The following is a 6,580-nucleotide window of genomic DNA, read 5'->3' on the forward strand; positions in this document are numbered from 1 at the left end:
ACTAACTATATGACATACAAACTAATGCAAGCTCCTAACAACACATAGGTACATAACCGCAATAAAAAATCCACCACATCCTCCTTGACATACAAGCCCATCCTCTTCACATGACAAGTGAAAAGAAATGGAAGGGAATAAGGTTAGAACGATCATACTAAGCGGTCTTCATGTTCCCTTGTATTATGCCTCGAATGAGGTGTTGTACCTATGTGAGAAGAGAACGTGTTTTTTGCTTGAAATTTTCAAATTTTTAGGGATTTTTGATTTTATGAAATAAAGACATATTTTTGAGATTTTTCAAATTTTTATTGTTTTTGAATGTAAATTCACATCCCCACACTTATTTTGGACATTGTCCGCAATGTACAAGGTAAGAGTATAAATGAATAGTAAAAACATGTTTTTGTATTTTGAAATAAAGTTTATTTAAAAATAAAGAACATGCCTTCGGATTTTCCAATATTTGAAGGGTAAAAACTTTTTTTTTTTGATTTTTTGAATATAGGAAATGGAAATACGAATGCAAGATGCAATGCATGATATAGATGAATGCATGCTTTAAGTAAATACAACTATCTATATGGCATATATTACAAATGATGCAAATAATCTAATCTAAGTGAAAATAATGCATGCTCTCTATTAATTAGAAAGTTAATTTGAATTAGCTTCGGTTACTTATGATGAAACCTCCCCAAACCGAACAAAACACTACCGCTAGTGCAAAAAAGGAGGTGGTTTGGTCATGAGTGACCATGCATGAATGCAAAATATATTTATCTAAATGCAACTAAATATATGGGCTATCTATACTATACTAAAAGAGATGAGCTAAACTATATGAGATAATTAGACAATTATGATGCATGATGATCGGTTTAGAAGAGAGCTAATTTGAATTAACTCGGAATACTTGTAATTAAAACTCCCCAAACCGAATAAAACATTGTTTTCAATGCAAAAAGAGAGAAGGTTTGGTGGCAAGTACTATTTTGATTCTAGATGCAACTATACTAAATGAAATACAAATTAAACTAATGAACATGAGAGTTAGAGAGAAAGGGAAGTATACTCACAATTGTCCAAGGTCTAGATGCTATGTAAGCCACCATTCACCAATGGATCAATCGACTCTTTCTCAGTTGCCTCTTCTCTCATCATCCTCGTTTGGTCACCTTTATGATTGTCATTGGCCTATCATCATAGTCATCCTTCTTAATTCTTTGTTACCCTCTTCATTATCCACCTTTATGCCTTACACCCCCTCCCCCCCCCCCACATTGGGGCTCTTTCTAACAAAGGGGTTGTATTTTGAAGGATATAAGAGAGTTTTTTATGAAGGTATTTCGGAGGGGCCACTCTTTGTCAGGAAATATGATAGATAGTCCTCCATTACCACCAATGGGAACGCTTTTGGTTGAGTTTTGAGGGATTTTTAATGGGAGATAAGGGTGTATTAGTGAGGGAGTAGGGTTTTGTGTTTGAAGGAGAAGATAATAAATGTGAAGGAAGGAAGGGTGGAAGGATTAGAACCAGTGATGAGGACTCGCTCGACTCAATTCGCCCGAGTTGGGATATGACTCGCTCCAGTTCCTTATGGACTCGCTCGATTTGAAGGTCAGGGTCCGTCATTTTTGCTTTCTTTGCTCTAGCTCTCTCGAGTTACCATTGAGTCGTGGGGATTCTTTCTTAGCTCTTTTTTTTATTCTTTTTGGTCTCCCTACCATGGGGTTAGGATTCAGTAGGCTTGCTTAGCCTAGGCAAATTCATCCTCACACTTGATCTTTATCCTCTATCAACATTTAAAGCTCATGTGAGAGTACCCTCCCTCACTTTCTCTCATGCAAAAAAGCTTTATGCAACGCAATTAAACTCAATGGGAATGATGTTCATTCAACTGTCTTATTGGATTTTTCTCCATGGGAGCAAAAATAAACACCTTGATGGGGTTAAGGTGCACGCCTCCCGTGAAACCGAGGCAAAAACCTCAACAAATAATCCAACAAGATTCTTGAAAGTTATCATTCAGAGCATGAAAAATGTCTAACTTCTCCAAACCGGCCAAGGCACACCCTCACAATTGAGGTTCATCCTTGACGATCCAAGGGGAAGTTAAGACAAAAACACTAAATGCATGTAAGAATTAAAGACATGGGATAAAATATCTTACAAACGGTGGCTATAGGAAGGACTCCACCAAACTCATTTCTAATCCATTGTTTCTTCAATGACATAATCCATGCCACTCAAAGCGCGTAGCAACCATTCAAAGGCTTGAGCAATAAGCTTCAAATAGGCACAAATAGGGATTTAGCCATTTCAAGATAAAGCATAGCCAATCTAGCATAGGGGGTTGCTTGTTAAATGTCCTCTCCCTTGCTTTGCCCTTAGCATTAGAGCCTTTGCAATGCTTCAACCCAACAAGACCATGATTCTTGTACACACAAGGTATAAAGTATGGCTCATATTCATCCAGAGGCTTCCACTCTCTTCCATCTCCTTCAAATTTCATGATGATAGGGCTTTGATTTATCAATCCTTCACAAGTGAAAGGGAAAATCACATAGCCTAGATAAGGTGGTAGCTTGAGAATAATGGTTGGAAGTATCAATTAATCACACTTGGGACCATTTATAGCCTCATTCAAGAGCTCCCCTCTAACACCCCTTTCTTACCCGGCCAAGGTAATGGGAGGATGTTACCATCTCAGTTTCTCGAGGCGGTAAATCAGAGTTGCAATTAAGAAACATTTAAGTATAAATAAATAGTTTAGGTAATTACATAGCAAAGAATGAATAAATGAATAAAATGTGAACTATACAACTTGACTACCATCATCATCATCTATCAACTATCTATGTACTCGACTCCAAGTCCAAAGCGCGGCCCGAACCCCGATCATGTCAACAAGCAAAACCTTTACTCAAACCGCTCCCCATATGATCGGAAATATCATATGGATCGACATAGGCCACCCCAGAAATAGGCAACAATTTACACACAACCCAAACACGCCAGTTTCAACAAATAAACATAAGACATGACAAAACATATATAAGTATGCAACATGACAATGATGTGAATGAGATAATATTACAAAATCACCATGTCGGTACTGGGACACGCCCAGATGTTCCCACAACCACCGTTGTCAAGGACAGGCCCACGACACCACACCTCACAACTAGGACTCAGAACACGTCCGTGGTACTGGGACCGAGAGCGACTCGGATCCCCTGCCAGACCTCGTGTCTCAATCGCATGAGTCCCTCCGTAACTCAAGTCATTAATCTGCACATCCTTCTTGGAGTGGAAAACTCCAAGAGGCGACCCGAGCATGAGATGGTCTCCTAACCGCCTCACGTCTCCTCAACAACAAGTGGCTAATACGTACCCTCACCCCTTACTCAGAACCTTTCGATAGTGAACAACCTTATCCATGCTAAAGGGGGGCGAGTCCTTATCTTTAGTATCAATGTCAAGCCCCGCTTCATGCTTTGTTTGACCAAGGTATAAAGTGGATCTCGAACAGTGTCCAAGCACTCCACAATTGCTTGGTGGCGACTCCGAACATCTTAGCATTGTCCCGATATCTTCACCGAGACGAAATCGTCCGATCTAAAGCAATTCGGTCGCGAGCATTTTTTACGTCCCCAAACGTGGCTTTCTAACCTCCACATGTCCACAGACTGGTGTGAAGGTGGCCTATGTCCATAACTCGCTAGCCATTGAAGGTCAATTGGTAGACTACGGAAAATGGCCGATTTTTCGGGCCTATTTTTAAGAGTTCTGCCTGGCAATGACTTCCAACTAGCTTCGTTGACTACGAGAAATGGCCGATTTTTCGGGCCGATTTTCAAGAATGTGTCTGGTAATGACTTCCAACCAGGTTGGTTGACTGCGAGAAATGGCCGAGTTTTCGGACCCATTTTCAAGAACGTGTCTAGCAATAACTTCCAACCATGTTAAACGGGACTCACTAGAGAGTTTTTTTGCAGGTTCTTCTTGTCTTTTTTCTGAATTGTCATTTGCTTAAGTGTGTAGACTAGCCTGTCGCAGGATAAAAATCTATTTGGGGAATGGTGTTGTGCTTGGGTTGATACTCCACTGGGGATGTTGGAGATTGCTAACTCTCATAGAGCTCCGTCAGGGATGCTTAGAGTGGTTATGATTCGATAAAGGGATCCGCACGGGGATCGTAATAGCAAAGTTGTCCATAGATGAGCTCGTTGGGGATGCTTGATACAAGGGTTATGGGAGAGTAATCTTGTCGTGACTTGAGTCCGTCCCTTTGAGGAATTGGACATGTGCTTCCAATATTTGCTGGATTGATATTTGCACTTTTGTAGTTTTGAAATTTTAAAATTGGCAACTTAGATGTCGTGATTAGAATATGAATTTCGTAATTTGAAAGGTTGTGATTGCATATTTTGCGATTTGTAGTTTGTCATTCTGGATTGTAGTTTGTGATTTGAAATTTTGCAATTTGAAATTCAGATGTGGCGATTTACGAGTTTTAATTTCGTAATTTCCGATTTTGAAATTTACAATTTTGATTTTGTGGTAATATCATTAAAGAAACGATAATGATAATAGTTAAGGGAGATTTGGGCCAAAAGGAAAGTCCCAAAGCTCCGCAAAAACGCTGAGAAGCCCTTAGGGGAGCGAGAAAAGTGGCCATTCAAGGACCTCCCCTTTTCCTTTGAATTAGACGCGAGCATAGTGGCTCGACATTTACCTCGTCTTCTTCGACAAAAAATCTAAAAAAAGATCTCAAAATCGCCATTTTCATTCTTGTCATTTGCTTGGATTCATCCTACATTCATCATGTCATCTCAAGGTATGTATTTTTCCTTGATCCCTCTTGCTCGTATTTTCGCGAATTGAATTAGGGTAGGAAACCCTAATTTTACCAATTGAATTGGGGCTTTTGATTTCTTCCAATTCTTGGTGTAATCGATTATGTAATTAGGTTAGGAACAAAATTACGAGTCTAGGGATGCCTTTAGTTCGTATTTTGATCCTCGTCCCTGTCTCCTTTGCTCAAAAAACGTCAATAGGTCATGAGAACCGTCTTTTTATGAAACCGCATTGGTTTGTTCGAGTCATTGGTCCAACTAGGTTTCATTGTAGTCGGAGAATGTCGTTCTCGCTATATGGGGCCCTTGTTGCTTGTAAGAGGGGGCCATTTTTGCATTTTGCCTTTGTCATACGGTCTTATGCTGACGAAAATAGTACTTATTTTGATTCGAATTGAGTCGTATTGTTTTGACATGTTTCCTAAACATCGTTTAGGTCAATTTGAAACATGATCGAGCCATGTTTCTTTGCGATACCTGCAGCTTGAATTTTTTGCCTTCATTTGTCCGAATTTGCGTCAGTTTCTGTCCTATTTGGACTCTTCTGATTGTTTTGATAGAAGGCGTGTTTTTTTGGGAGCCTTGTGGGATGTGGGTGTTTTTTAGGTTGCTGAATTGTCTTTTGTATAAAAGGGATGAGTCGGGGGATTTTGCTTTTGGTAGTTTGCTGTGTTGCTGAGGTTGGGCGGATTTGCCTTGTTTTGTCTGGTGTTTGTTTTTTTTTTTTTTTTGTTTTTTTTTTCTTTTTGCAGGTTGTTTTTGTTTTTATTTTTTTTTTTGGAATTTGCTTGTTTTGTGCCGTCATAATGTCGACTTTTCTGTTGACATTAGACCTTTTCTTAATTTCAGGTCAGTGTTCTAGCGCAACGGAGTCTGTTGGTCACGAGCCCGAAACTCGGAAGGAGGAGGATCCAGGAGGTGGAGGGAAATTTTTTAGATTTGTCCTTTGTGAGAAGTTGTGAGGCTCGAGTATAGGTCATTTGTCAGGTACTGATCGTTGACCTACGTCTGCAGATTTTTGGGTGTTGATCAAGGGTCATCATAGGGGTTATGCAATGTGTCATGGTCCTTGGTTTTCACTGCTTCCGAAGTCTGCTAGACACCATTCTCTCCTTTGTTCTCGGAGTAGGGAGGAGAGACCAATATCCTTAGTTTTTTACTTATGTTTGTATCGGACTCTTTTTGTAAGGTCAGTGTTTGTATCAACGTGTTTTGCCTGAGGCAGTTTTTGTATATATGGCCTTTTTGAAGATCTTGTGTTTGGCCCTTTTTTGTGATGTGTTTCGTTTTTATGTTGTCGAAAAGGAATGCGGTCGATGGATGACTTCCCGCTTGCTATGACGCGTTCCTGCAACGTTAGTGTAGAAAACAGGCAACATGTCGCATACATACACATAATGTACGTAAAACAGATGAAGTGTTGTCGAAATTAACAACTGCCATGACTCGAAAAATTTGTCAAAGTTGATTTTGAACTTGCTTCATAAATTCGAATTTGCACGTTTGGAATTTGCTTTAAATTATTGTAATAAAATGTCACATTTGAATTTTTTGAAAATTGATTTGGATTTTTGTGAAAATTTAATCGTTGGTTTTGAATTCAAACTGTCTTCTGAATCTGCCAAAATCGTGTTAGAGTTTCAGCAAAATAAATTCAAATTTTGGATGCGCAATTATTTGAAAATTTTGATTTTGAATTTTACAAAATTGATTTCACA

This window comes from Silene latifolia, chromosome Y (assembly GCF_048544455.1).
Source record: "Silene latifolia isolate original U9 population chromosome Y, ASM4854445v1, whole genome shotgun sequence".
In the NCBI taxonomy this organism is placed as follows: Eukaryota; Viridiplantae; Streptophyta; class Magnoliopsida; order Caryophyllales; family Caryophyllaceae; genus Silene; species Silene latifolia.